At 45.6% G+C, this 14,215-nt stretch overlaps 4 non-coding genes across 4 annotated transcripts; all 4 read right to left on the bottom strand.

The window, feature by feature from the left end:
* Nucleotides 1-2,030: 2,030 nt before the first annotated feature.
* Nucleotides 2,031-2,103, bottom strand: trnav-aac (transfer RNA valine (anticodon AAC)). Its single transcript has one exon. It is a non-coding gene; the product is annotated as a tRNA-Val (tRNA).
* A 5,445-nt stretch (nt 2,104-7,548) lies between these two features.
* trnaa-agc (transfer RNA alanine (anticodon AGC)) lies at nt 7,549-7,621 on the bottom strand. The gene has a single exon. It is a non-coding gene; the product is annotated as a tRNA-Ala (tRNA).
* Nucleotides 7,622-10,306: 2,685 nt separating this feature from the next.
* Nucleotides 10,307-10,379, bottom strand: trnaa-agc (transfer RNA alanine (anticodon AGC)). Its single transcript has one exon. It is a non-coding gene; the product is annotated as a tRNA-Ala (tRNA).
* Nucleotides 10,380-13,055: 2,676 nt separating this feature from the next.
* trnaa-agc (transfer RNA alanine (anticodon AGC)) lies at nt 13,056-13,128 on the bottom strand. Its single transcript has one exon. It is a non-coding gene; the product is annotated as a tRNA-Ala (tRNA).
* Nucleotides 13,129-14,215: the final 1,087 nt, after the last annotated feature.

Genomic DNA, 14,215 nt, shown 5'->3' with positions numbered 1-14,215 from the left:
TCAATTGTGGAGTTTTGCTGCTCGAAGTTACCTCAGAAACCCTGTTAACTCGTAATGTGCTGAGCGAATCGCAAAACAGAAAGCATTTTTCACGGAACACAAACAAAACTGGCATGCCGAATGCATTTTCATACAGAGAGATGCATGAATGCTAAATGTGTCACAGTCCGAGGGCATGAGTCATAAAGTAATCTCACAACTAACAACAGGGCAATTCCAAACTGCTCTTTCAAGCATACTGCAGCGTTAGTGCACCACCACTTTCCAGACAATGCTGAAAAGAGAGATAGAAAGAACATCATAAGAACGGGCCATAAGAAGTGAATTTCACCATTCACAGTCTCGATTAGATTACCTTTTCCTTCTGATGTCTCCAGGACGGAAATGAAGGAAATGGGAGAAATTCAATAACATATGACACCGAAATTCATTGGAACGATTTTCCCATTGGACAGAAAACCAAATAACGACGAGTCGAGTCACCGCAGGACTTTGTTTCACAACGGCGATGAAATAATAGTCTCCATTCGTTTCCAGTAAAAGCACAAAACGCTTTGGAACAGCAGAGCTGTTTGCGATTTTCCGCGCGGGAGGCGAACGCGATCATGACAGCAGAGACACTTGGACACTTCGGTCAAATAACCATGAGCTGCTAGACATTACTACAATTTCGATTCTTGCTTTGCTAAATGATTTCACACATTGCTCGAAACAGGACGACTTTCACGTTTACACGGAACACGAAACACACCTGACTACAGGGAAAATGCACAAAGCTGAGCAGGCCGTGTTCCACATCAAACCGTGCAGCATTTATTCAGTCACTGTGTCTGTTTTGCAGAAGAAGGGTCCCAAAGAATGTTCTCCACCCTAAAACCGGAGGTCGCATTACAATCCGAGAACGACAGATCACATTGTGAGCATGCTCTGACCTCGGGGCCGGTTCGAGATGCCACTTTCCGTGCCTTTTACTTTAACCGTGCAATTTGCTGCAGAGATGTTCACTCCTGGACATGAGCCACGTGGATACCAACTGAGTCGGAAACCTGTGCGGGAATCGACGAGAAGCGATTCAATAAATTTTGCTAACTTCCATGGTGCTTATTGGAAATGCAGTTTCTGTTCAAGTCAATCGAAAAGGCAGTTTCTGAACATCGTAACAGAAGTCAAAAGGTAATTACCTCACCCCACCCCCACTCCGGAAGAGGTGCTAACTGCCCTTGAGTGCTTTTTGATCTCGATGTGAAGAGCTCACACGCCTCTGAGTCACCTTCAAGTCTCTGTTTGCGGAGTGAATCACAAAGAAGGACTTTTACCAGAGCTGCAACCGCCTCACTTCCCCACTCGCTCTCCCCTTTTACATTTTCCTGCTCGTCAGTGATTTAAAGAAAACCAAATGGATGCGATGTCATTCTGTAGCCTCTCTGTCGATTCCTCCGTTTCAGTTCCAACATGGCTTAGATCTCGGGGCGCACCTTAATATTAGCGGCGCTATGAAAGCACAAGTTCAAAGGTTCCTCTGAGAGTGTAAATTATTTCATTGCTGTTGCTGATTGAATGAGCCACTAACGTGCGAACTGCCCCAAAATATGATTCAGGAATCTGGTACCAACTCTCGCGCGTTGAATAACGACAGACAGCTTCCAAATGAGGCCTTTCAGAGACGACTTTGGGGTACATTTGACAGACAGACAAGTTCAGGAATCCGTGGTGCGCTGTGACACCAGCGCAGCAGCTTCTTCCCTGCCTTTGAACCGGGCCGCCTGCGCAAGGAATGCAAATGCGGTACTGCTTTTCGTGGAAGGATCAGAACGCGGCAAGGACACTCTCAAACAGAATGGCATATGCATCAGAACCAGGTTGGAGAAAAACTTTATAATGCTTTACACAGTAATTAAATGGAGTTGCCTTACATTTCACTACGAGAGCAGATTCTTTCAAGCAAATTCGAAGGCAGGTTTGCAGATGGGAAAGCAAGCAAGAAAGCTCCGTTCTTGTCCATGTAAAAGGCTGCAGTTGACGAACAAAGCAGTTTCTGCCCAGTTTCGAACTAGGGACCTTTCGCGTGTTAGGCGAACGTGATGACCACTACACTACAGAAACCAGCCGCGGTCGCCGTGAAATTGATGACAATATATAGACAATGATTTCGTCAATGTATGGACCGGAGGGCGAGGTGGAATAAGCTGGGACGACTTTCCCTGCAGCGTAACGGCTGCGATACGATCTTATGGAAGGGTTGTAAACTGAGTATTTCTGTGTTTTACCCAAATTGGGGTGAGTTGAAAACTCGAGAGCATAGGTTTAAGGTGAGTGGGCTGAAATTGACAAACGACCTGAGGCACATTTCCCACACAGAAGGTTGTGCGTGTATGGAATGAGCTCCCAGAGGAAGTGGAGAAGGCTATTACACTCAGAAAATTGCAAAGGTAATCGGATGAGTTTCTGGACAGGATGGGTTTAGAGGGATTGGGGCCAAATGCTGGGGAACGGGACTTGTTTAATTTTGGTTATGTGGTGAGCATGGATGAGATACACCTAAATATCTGTTTCCACGCCGTGTACCCCCATAACGTCTTGTTGCTAACACTGGCTGTAAAGGATTACTTTTTAGCGGAGTTTTCCATCGCAGTCTGTGGCACAATCGTTTAGTCTGTTCGACTGCTCACGGGAAAGGTAGTATTGTGAAACACTGCAGATACGAACAACTTCCTTAATTTTGCCCCGACTGACCATACTCCGTGAAATTTTCCCAGACCTCAATTGAGGAGTTTTGCTGCTCGAAGTTACCTCAGAAACCCTGTTAACTCGTAATGTGCTGAGCGAATCGCAAAACAGAAAGCATTTTTCACGGAACACAAACAAAACTGGCATGCCGAATGCATTTTCAGACAGAGAGATGCATGAATGCTAAATGTGTCACAGTCCGAGGGCATGAGTCATAAAGTAATCTCACAACTAAAAACAGGGCAATTCCAAACTACTCTTTCAAACATACTGCAGCGTTAGTGCACCACCACTTTCCAGACAATGCTGAAAAGAGAGATAGAAAGAACATCATAAGAACGGGCCATAAAAAGTGAATTTCACCATTCACAGTCTCGATTAGATTACCTTTTCCTTCTGATGACTCCAGGACGGAAATGAAGGAAATGGGAGAAATTCAATAACATATGACACCGAAATTCATTGGAACGATTTTCCCATTGGACAGAAAACCAAATAACGACGAGTCGAGTCACCGCAGGACTTTGTTTCACAACAGCGATGAAATAATAGTCTCCATTCGGTTCCAGTAAAAGCACAAATCGCTTTGGAACAGCAGAGCTGTTTGCGATTTTCCGCGCGGGAGGCGAACGCGATCATGACAGCAGAGACACTTGGACACTTCGGTCAAATAACCATGAGCTGCTAGACATTACTACAATTTCGATTCTTGCTTTGCTAAATGATTTCACACATTGCTCGAAACAGGACGACTTTCACGTTTACACGGAACACGAAACACACCTGACTACAGGGAAAATGCACAAAGCTGAGCAGGCCGTGTTCCACATCAAACCGTGCATCATTTATTCAGTCACTGTGTCTGTTTTGCAGAAGAAGGGTCCCAAAGAATGTTCTCCACCCTAAAACCGGAGGTCGCATTACAATCCGAGAACGACAGATCACATTGTGAGCATGCTCTGACCTCGGGGCCGGTTCGAGATGCCATTCTCCGTGCCTTTTACTTTAAAAGTGCAATTTGCTGCAGAGATGCTCACTCCTGGACATGAGCCACGTGGATACCAACTGAGTCGGAAACCTGTGCGGGAATCGACGAGAAGCGATTCAATAAATTTTGCTAACTTCCATGGTGCTTATTGGAAATGCAGTTTCTGTTCAAGTCAATCGAAAAGGCAGTTTCTGAACATAGTAACAGAAGTCAAAAGGTAATTACCTCACCCCACCCCCACTCCGGAAGAGGGGCTAACTGCCCTTGAGTGCTTTTTGATCTCGATGTGAAGAGCTCACACGCCTCTGAGTCACCTTCAAGTCTCTGTTTGCGGAGTGAATCACAAAGAAGGACTTTTACCAGAGCTGCAACCGCCTCACTTCCCCACTCGCTCTCCCCTTTTACATTTTCCTGCTCGTCAGTGATTTAAAGAAAACCAAATGGATGCGATGTCATTCTGTAGCCTCTCTGTCGATTCCTCCGTTTCAGTTCCAACATGGCTTAGATCTCGGGGCGCACCTTAATATTAGCGGCGCTATGAAAGCACAAGTTCAAAGGTTCCTCTGAGAGTGTAAATTATTTCATTGCTGTTGCTGATTGAATGAGCCACTAACGTGCGAACTGCCCCAAAATATGATTCAGGAATCTGGTACCAACTCTCGCGCGTTGAATAACGACAGACAGCTTCCAAATGAGGCCTTTCAGAGACGACTTTGGGGTACATTTGACAGACAGACAAGTTCAGGAATCCGTGGTGCGCTGTGACACCAGCGCAGCAGCTTCTTCCCTGCCTTTGAACCGGGCCGCCTGCGCAAGGAATGCAAATGCGGTACTGCTTTTCGTGGAAGGATCAGAACGCGGCAAGGACACTCTCAAACAGAATGGCATATGCATCAGAACCAGGTTGGAGAAAAACTTTATAATGCTTTACACAGTAATTAAATGGAGTTGCCTTACATTTCACGACGAGAGCAGATTCTTTCAAGCAAATTCGAAGGCAGGTTTGCAGATGGGAAAGCAAGCAAGAAAGCTCCGTTCTTGTCCATGTAAAAGGCTGCAGTTGACGAACAAAGCAGTTTCTGCCCAGTTTCGAACTAGGGACCTTTCGCGTGTTATGCGAACGTGATGACCACTATACTACAGAAACCAGCCGCGGCTGCTGTGAGATTGATGACAATATATAGACAATGATTTCGTCAATGTTTGGACCGAAGGGCGAGGTGGAATAACCTGGGACGACTTTCCCTGCAGCGGAACGGCTGCGATACGATCTTATGGAAGGGTTGTAAACTGAGTATTTCTGTGTTTTACCCAAATTGGGGTGAGTTGAAAACTCGAGAGCATAGGTTTAAGGTGAGTGGGCTGAAATTGACAAACGACCTGAGGCACATTTCCCACACAGAAGGTTGTGCGTGTATGGAATGAGCTCCCAGAGGAAGTGGAGAAGGCTATTACACTCAGAAAATTGCAAAGGTAATCGGATGAGTTTCTGGACAGGATGGGTTTAGAGGGATTGGGGCCAAATGCTGGGGAACGGGACTTGTTTAATTTTGGTTATGTGGTGAGCATGGATGAGATACACCTAAATATCTGTTTCCACGCCGTGTACCCCCATAACGTCTTGTTGCTAACACTGGCTGTAAAGGATTACTTTTTAGCTGAGTTTTCCATCGCAGTCTGTGGCACAATCGTTTAGTCTGTTCGACTGCTCACGGGAAAGGTAGTATTGTGAAACACTGCAGATACGAACAACTTCCTTAATTTTGCCCCGACTGACCATACTCCGTGAAATTTTCCCAGACCTCAATTGAGGAGTTTTGCTGCTCGAAGTTACCTCAGAAACCCTGTTAACTCGTAATGTGCTGAGCGAATCGCAAAACAGAAAGCATTTTTCACGGAACACAAACAAAACTGGCATGCCGAATGCATTTTCAGACAGAGAGATGCATGAATGCTAAATGTGTCACAGTCCGAGGGCATGAGTCATAAAGTAATCTCACAACTAAAAACAGGGCAATTCCAAACTACTCTTTCAAACATACTGCAGCGTTAGTGCACCACCACTTTCCAGACAATGCTGAAAAGAGAGATAGAAAGAACATCATAAGAACGGGCCATAAAAAGTGAATTTCACCATTCACAGTCTCGATTAGATTACCTTTTCCTTCTGATGACTCCAGGACGGAAATGAAGGAAATGGGAGAAATTCAATAACATATGACACCGAAATTCATTGGAACGATTTTCCCATTGGACAGAAAACCAAATAACGACGAGTCGAGTCACCGCAGGACTTTGTTTCACAACAGCGATGAAATAATAGTCTCCATTCGGTTCCAGTAAAAGCACAAATTGCTTTGGAACAGCAGAGCTGTTTGCGATTTTCCGCGCGGGAGGCGAACGCGATCATGACAGCAGAGACACTTGGACACTTCGGTCAAATAACCATGAGCTGCTAGACATTACTACAATTTCGATTCTTGCTTTGCTAAATGATTTCACACATTGCTCGAAACAGGACGACTTTCACGTTTACACGGAACACGAAACACACCTGACTACAGGGAAAATGCACAAAGCTGAGCAGGCCGTGTTCCACATCAAACCGTGCATCATTTATTCAGTCACTGTGTCTGTTTTGCAGAAGAAGGGTCCCAAAGAATGTTCTCCACCCTAAAACCGGAGGTCGCATTACAATCCGAGAACGACAGATCACATTGTGAGCATGCTCTGACCTCGGGGCCGGTTCGAGATGCCACTTTCCGTGCCTTTTACTTTAACCGTGTAATTTGCTGCAGAGATGTTCACTCCTGGACATGAGCCACGTGGATACCAACTGAGTCGGAAACCTGTGCGGGAATCGACGAGAAGCGATTCAATAAATTTTGCTAACTTCCATGGTGCTTATTGGAAATGCAGTTTCTGTTCAAGTCAATCGAAAAGGCAGTTTCTGAACATAGTAACAGAAGTCAAAAGGTAATTACCTCACCCCACCCCCACTCCGGAAGAGGTGCTAACTGCCCTTGAGTGCTTTTTGATCTCGATGTGAAGAGCTCACACGCCTCTGAGTCACCTTCAAGTCTCTGTTTGCGGAGTGAATCACAAAGAAGGACATTTACCAGAGCTGCAACCGCCTCACTTCCCCACTCGCTCTCCCCTTTTACATTTTCCTGCTCGTCAGTGATTTAAAGAAAACCAAATGGATGCGATGTCATTCTGTAGCCTCTCTGTCGATTCCTCCGTTTCAGTTCCAACATGGCTTAGATCTCGGGGCGCACCTTAATATTAGCGGCGCTATGAAAGCACAAGTTCAAAGGTTCCTCTGAGAGTGTAAATTATTTCATTGCTGTTGCTGATTGAATGAGCCACTAACGTGCGAACTGCCCCAAAATATGATTCAGGAATCTGGTACCAACTCTCGCGCGTTGAATAACGACAGACAGCTTCCAAATGAGGCCTTTCAGAGACGACTTTGGGGTACATTTGACAGACAGACAAGTTCAGGAATCCGTGGTGCGCTGTGACACCAGCGCAGCAGCTTCTTCCCTGCCTTTGAACCGGGCCGCCTGCGCAAGGAATGCAAATGCGTTACTGCTTTTCGTGGAAGGATCAGAACGCGGCAAGGACACTCTCAAACAGAATGGCATATGCATCAGAACCAGGTTGGAGAAAAACTTTATAATGCTTTACACAGTAATTAAATGGAGTTGCCTAACATTTCACTACGAGAGCAGATTCTTTCAAGCAAATTCGAAGGCAGGTTTGCAGATGGGAAAGCAAGCAAGAAAGCTCCGTTCTTGTCCATGTAAAAGGCTGCAGTTGACGAACAAAGCAGTTTCTGCCCAGTTTCGAACTAGGGACCTTTCGCGTGCTAGGTGAACGTGATGACCACTACACTACAGAAACCAGCCGCGGCCGCCGTGAAATTGATGACAATATATAGACAATGATTTCGTCAATGTTTGGACCGAAGGGCGAGGTGGAATAAGCTGGGACGACTTTCCCTGCAGCGAAACGGCTGCGATATGATCTTATGGAAGGGTTGTAAACTGAGTATTTCTGTGTTTTACCCAAATTGGGGTGAGTTGAAAACTCGAGAGCATAGGTTTAAGGTGAGTGGGCTGAAATTGACAAACGACCTGAGGCACATTTCCCACACAGAAGGTTGTGCGTGTATGGAATGAGCTCCCAGAGGAAGTGGAGAAGGCTATTACACTCAGAAAATTGCAAAGGTAATCGGATGAGTTTCTGGACAGGATGGGTTTAGAGGGATTGGGGCCAAATGCTGGGGAACGGGACTTGTTTAATTTTGGTTATGTGGTGAGCATGGATGAGATACACCTAAATATCTGTTTCCACGCCGTGTACCCCCATAACGTCTTGTTGCTAACACTGGTTTTAAAGGATTACTTTTTAGCGGAGTTTTCCATCGCAGTCTGTGGCACAATCGTTTAGTCTGTTCGACTGCTCACGGGAAAGGTAGTATTGTGAAACACTGCAGATACGAACAACTTCCTTAATTTTGCCCCGACTGACCATACTCCGTGAAATTTTCCAAGACCTCAATTGAGGAGTTTTGCTGCTCGAAGTTACCTCAGAAACCCTGTTAACTCGTAATGTGCTGAGCGAATCGCAAAACAGAAAGCATTTTTCACGGAACACAAACAAAACTGGCATGCCGAATGCATTTTCAGACAGAGAGATGCATGAATGCTAAATGTGTCACAGTCCGAGGGCATGAGTCATAAAGTAATCTCACAACTAACAACAGGGCAATTCCAAACTGCTCTTTCAAACATACTGCAGCGTTAGTGCACCACCACTTTCCAGACAATGCTGAAAAGAGAGATAGAAAGAACATCATAAGAACGGGCCATAAAAAGTGAATTTCACCATTCACAGTCTCGATTAGATTACCTTTTCCTTCTGATGTCTCCAGGACGGAAATGAAGGAAATGGGAGAAATTCAATAACATATGACACCGAAATTCATTGGAACGATTTTCCCATTGGACAGAAAACCAAATAACGACGAGTCGAGTCACCGCAGGACTTTGTTTCACAACGGCGATGAAATAATAGTCTCCATTCGGTTCCAGTAAAAGCACAAATCGCTTTGGAACAGCAGAGCTGTTTGCGATTTTCCGCGCGGGAGGCGAACGCGATCATGACAGCAGAGACACTTGGACACTTCGGTCAAATAACCATGAGCTGCTAGACATTACTACAATTTCGATTCTTGCTTTGTAAATGATTTCACACATTGCTCGAAACAGGACGACTTTCACGTTTACACGGAACACGAAACACACCTGACTACAGGGAAAATGCACAAAGCTGAGCAGGCCGTGTTCCACATCAAACCGTGCATCATTTATTCAGTCACTGTGTCTGTTTTGCAGAAGAAGGGTCCCAAAGAATGTTCTCCACCCTAAAACCGGAGGTCGCATTACAATCCGAGAACGACAGATCACATTGTGAGCATGCTCTGACCTCGGGGCCGGTTCGAGATGCCACTTTCCGTGCCTTTTACTTTAACCGTGTAATTTGCTGCAGAGATGTTCACTCCTGGACATGAGCCACGTGGATACCAACTGAGTCGGAAACCTGTGCGGGAATCGACGAGAAGCGATTCAATAAATTTTGCTAACTTCCATGGTGCTTATTGGAAATGCAGTTTCTGTTCAAGTCAATCGAAAAGGCAGTTTCTGAACATAGTAACAGAAGTCAAAAGGTAATTACCTCACCCCACCCCCACTCCGGAAGAGGTGCTAACTGCCCTTGAGTGCTTTTTGATCTCGATGTGAAGAGCTCACACGCCTCTGAGTCACCTTCAAGTCTCTGTTTGCGGAGTGAATCACAAAGAAGGACTTTTACCAGAGCTGCAACCGCCTCACTTCCCCACTCGCTCTCCCCTTTTACATTTTCCTGCTCGTCAGTGATTTAAAGAAAACCAAATGGATGCGATGTCATTCTGTAGCCTCTCTGTCGATTCCTCCGTTTCAGTTCCAACATGGCTTAGATCTCGGGGCGCACCTTAATATTAGCGGCGCTATGAAAGCACAAGTTCAAAGGTTCCTCTGAGAGTGTAAATTATTTCATTGCTGTTGCTGATTGAATGAGCCACTAACGTGCGAACTGCCCCAAAATATGATTCAGGAATCTGGTACCAACTCTCGCGCGTTGAATAACGACAGACAGCTTCCAAATGAGGCCTTTCAGAGACGACTTTGGGGTACATTTGACAGACAGACAAGTTCAGGAATCCGTGGTGCGCTGTGACACCAGCGCAGCAGCTTCTTCCCTGCCTTTGAACCGGGCCGCCTGCGCAAGGAATGCAAATGCGGTACTGCTTTTCGTGGAAGGATCAGAACGCGGCAAGGACACTCTCAAACAGAATGGCATATGCATCAGAACCAGGTTGGAGAAAAACTTTATAATGCTTTACACAGTAATTAAATGGAGTTGCCTAACATTTCACTACGAGAGCAGATTCTTTCAAGCAAATTCGAAGGCAGGTTTGCAGATGGGAAAGCAAGCAAGAAAGCTCCGTTCTTGTCCATGTAAAAGGCTGCAGTTGACGAACAAAGCAGTTTCTGCCCAGTTTCGAACTAGGGACCTTTCGCGTGCTAGGTGAACGTGATGACCACTACACTACAGAAACCAGCCGCGGCCGCCGTGAAATTGATGACAATATATAGACAATGATTTCGTCAATGTTTGGACCGAAGGGCGAGGTGGAATAAGCTGGGACGACTTTCCCTGCAGCGAAACGGCTGCGATATGATCTTATGGAAGGGTTGTAAACTGAGTATTTCTGTGTTTTACCCAAATTGGGGTGAGTTGAAAACTCGAGAGCATAGGTTTAAGGTGAGTGGGCTGAAATTGACAAACGACCTGAGGCACATTTCCCACACAGAAGGTTGTGCGTGTATGGAATGAGCTCCCAGAGGAAGTGGAGAAGGCTATTACACTCAGAAAATTGCAAAGGTAATCGGATGAGTTTCTGGACAGGATGGGTTTAGAGGGATTGGGGCCAAATGCTGGGGAACGGGACTTGTTTAATTTTGGTTATGTGGTGAGCATGGATGAGATACACCTAAATATCTGTTTCCACGCCGTGTACCCCCATAACGTCTTGTTGCTAACACTGGCTTTAAAGGATTACTTTTTAGCGGAGTTTTCCATCGCAGTCTGTGGCACAATCGTTTAGTCTGTTCGACTGCTCACGGGAAAGGTAGTATTGTGAAACACTGCAGATACGAACAACTTCCTTAATTTTGCCCCGACTGACCATACTCCGTGAAATTTTCCAAGACCTCAATTGAGGAGTTTTGCTGCTCGAAGTTACCTCAGAAACCCTGTTAACTCGTAATGTGCTGAGCGAATCGCAAAACAGAAAGCATTTTTCACGGAACACAAACAAAACTGGCATGCCGAATGCATTTTCAGACAGAGAGATGCATGAATGCTAAATGTGTCACAGTCCGAGGGCATGAGTCATAAAGTAATCTCACAACTAACAACAGGGCAATTCCAAACTGCTCTTTCAAACATACTGCAGCGTTAGTGCACCACCACTTTCCAGACAATGCTGAAAAGAGAGATAGAAAGAACATCATAAGAACGGGCCATAAAAAGTGAATTTCACCATTCACAGTCTCGATTAGATTACCTTTTCCTTCTGATGTCTCCAGGACGGAAATGAAGGAAATGGGAGAAATTCAATAACATATGACACCAAAATTCATTGGAACGATTTTCCCATTGGACAGAAAACCAAATAACGACGAGTCGAGTCACCGCAGGACTTTGTTTCACAACGGCGATGAAATAATAGTCTCCATTCGGTTCCAGTAAAAGCACAAATCGCTTTGGAACAGCAGAGCTGTTTGCGATTTTCCGCGCGGGAGGCGAACGCGATCATGACAGCAGAGACACTTGGACACTTCGGTCAAATAACCATGAGCTGCTAGACGTTACTACAATTTCGATTCTTGCTTTGCTAAATGATTTCACACATTGCTCGAAACAGGACGACTTTCACGTTTACACGGAACACGAAACACACCTGACTACAGGGAAAATGCACAATGCTGAGCAGGCCGTGTTCCACATCAAACCGTGCAGCATTTATTCAGTCACTGTGTCTGTTTTGCAGAAGAAGGGTCCCAAAGAATGTTCTCCACCCTAAAACCGGAGGTCGCATTACAATCCGAGAACGACAGATCACATTGTGAGCATGCTCTGACCTCGGGGCCGGTTCGAGATGCCACTTTCCGTGCCTTTTACTTTAACCGTGCAATTTGCTGCAGAGATGTTCACTCCTGGACATGAGCCACGTGGATACCAACTGAGTCGGAAACCTGTGCGGGAATCGACGAGAAGCGATTCAATAAATTTTGCTAACTTCCATGGTGCTTATTGGAAATGCAGTTTCTGTTCAAGTCAATCGAAAAGGCAGTTTCTGAACATGGTAACAGAAGTCAAAAGGTAATTACCTCACCCCACCCCCACTCCGGAAGAGGTGCTTACTGCCCTTGAGTGCTTTTTGATCTCGATGTGAAGAGCTCACACGCCTCTGAGTCACCTTCAAGTCTCTGTTTGCGGAGTGAATCACAAAGAAGGACTTTTACCAGAGCTGCAACCGCCTCACTTCCCCACTCGCTCTCCCCTTTTACATTTTCCTGCTCGTCAGTGATTTAAAGAAAACCAAATGGATGCGATGTCATTCTGTAGCCTCTCTGTCGATTCCTCCGTTTCAGTTCCAACATGGCTTAGATCTCGGGGCGCACCTTAATATTAGCGGCGCTATGAAAGCACAAGTTCAAAGGTTCCTCTGAGAGTGTAAATTATTTCATTGCTGTTGCTGATTGAATGAGCCACTAACGTGCGAACTGCCCCAAAATATGATTCAGGAATCTGGTACCAACTCTCGCGCGTTGAATAACGACAGACAGCTTCCAGACAGAGACGACTTTGGGGTACATTTGACAGACAGACAAGTTCAGGAATCCGTGGTGCGCTGTGACACCAGCGCAGCAGCTTCTTCCCTGCCTTTGAACCGGGCCGCCTGCGCAAGGAATGCAAATGCGGTACTGCTTTTCGTGGAAGGATCAGAACGCGGCAAGGACACTCTCAAACAGAATGGCATATGCATCAGAACCAGGTTGGAGAAAAACTTTATAATGCTTTACACAGTAATTAAATGGAGTTGCCTTACATTTCACTACGAGAGCAGATTCTTTCAAGCAAATTCGAAGGCAGGTTTGCAGATGGGAAAGCAAGCAAGAAAGCTCCGTTCTTGTCCATGTAAAAGGCTGCAGTTGACGAACAAAGCAGTTTCTGCCCAGTTTCGAACTAGGGACCTTTCGCGTGCTAGGCGAACGTGATGACCACTACACTACAGAAACCAGCCGCGGCCGCCGTGAGATTGATGACAATATATAGACAATGATTTCGTCAATGTTTGGACCGTAGGGCGAGGTGGAATAAGCTGGGACGACTTTCCCTGCAGCGGAACGGCTGCGATACGATCTTATGGAAGGGTTGTAAACTGAGTATTTCTGTGTTTTACCCAAATTGGGGTGAGTTGAAAACTCGAGAGCATAGGTTTAAGGTGAGTGGGCTGAAATTGACAAACGACCTGAGGCACATTTCCCACACAGAAGGTTGTGCGTGTATGGAATGAGCTCCCAGAGGAAGTGGAGAAGGCTATTACACTCAGAAAATTGCAAAGGTAATCGGATGAGTTTCTGGACAGGATGGGTTTAGAGGGATTGGGGCCAAATGCTGGGGAACGGGACTTGTTTAATTTTGGTTATGTGGTGAGCATGGATGAGATACACCTAAATATCTGTTTCCACGCCGTGTACCCCCATAACGTCTTGTTGCTAACACTGGCTGTAAAGGATTACTTTTTAGCGGAGTTTTCCATCGCAGTCTGTGGCACAATCGTTTAGTCTGTTCGACTGCTCACGGGAAAGGTAGTATTGTGAAACACTGCAGATACGAACAACTTCCTTAATTTTGCCCCGACTGACCATACTCCGTGAAATTTTCCCAGACCTCAATTGAGGAGTTTTGCTGCTCGAAGTTACCTCAGAAACCCTGTTAACTCGTAATGTGCTGAGCGAATCGCAAAACAGAAAGCATTTTTCACGGAACACAAACAAAACTGGCATGCCGAATGCATTTTCAGACAGAGAGATGCATGAATGCTAAATGTGTCACAGTCCGAGGGCATGAGTCATAAAGTAATCTCACAACTAAAAACAGGGCAATTCCAAACTACTCTTTCAAACATACTGCAGCGTTAGTGCACCACCACTTTCCAGACAATGCTGAAAAGAGAGATAGAAAGAACATCATAAGAACGGGCCATAAAAAGTGAATTTCACCATTCACAGTCTCGATTAGATTACCTTTTCCTTCTGATGACTCCAGGACGGAAATGAAGGAAATGGGAGAAATTCAATAACATATGACACCGAAATTCAT

The sequence above is a fragment of the Chiloscyllium punctatum genome, chromosome 50 (genome assembly GCF_047496795.1).
Source record: "Chiloscyllium punctatum isolate Juve2018m chromosome 50, sChiPun1.3, whole genome shotgun sequence".
NCBI lineage: Eukaryota > Metazoa > Chordata > Chondrichthyes > Orectolobiformes > Hemiscylliidae > Chiloscyllium > Chiloscyllium punctatum.
The sequence above is the reverse complement of the archived record's forward strand: the minus strand, read 5'-3'. Positions and strand labels throughout refer to the sequence as shown.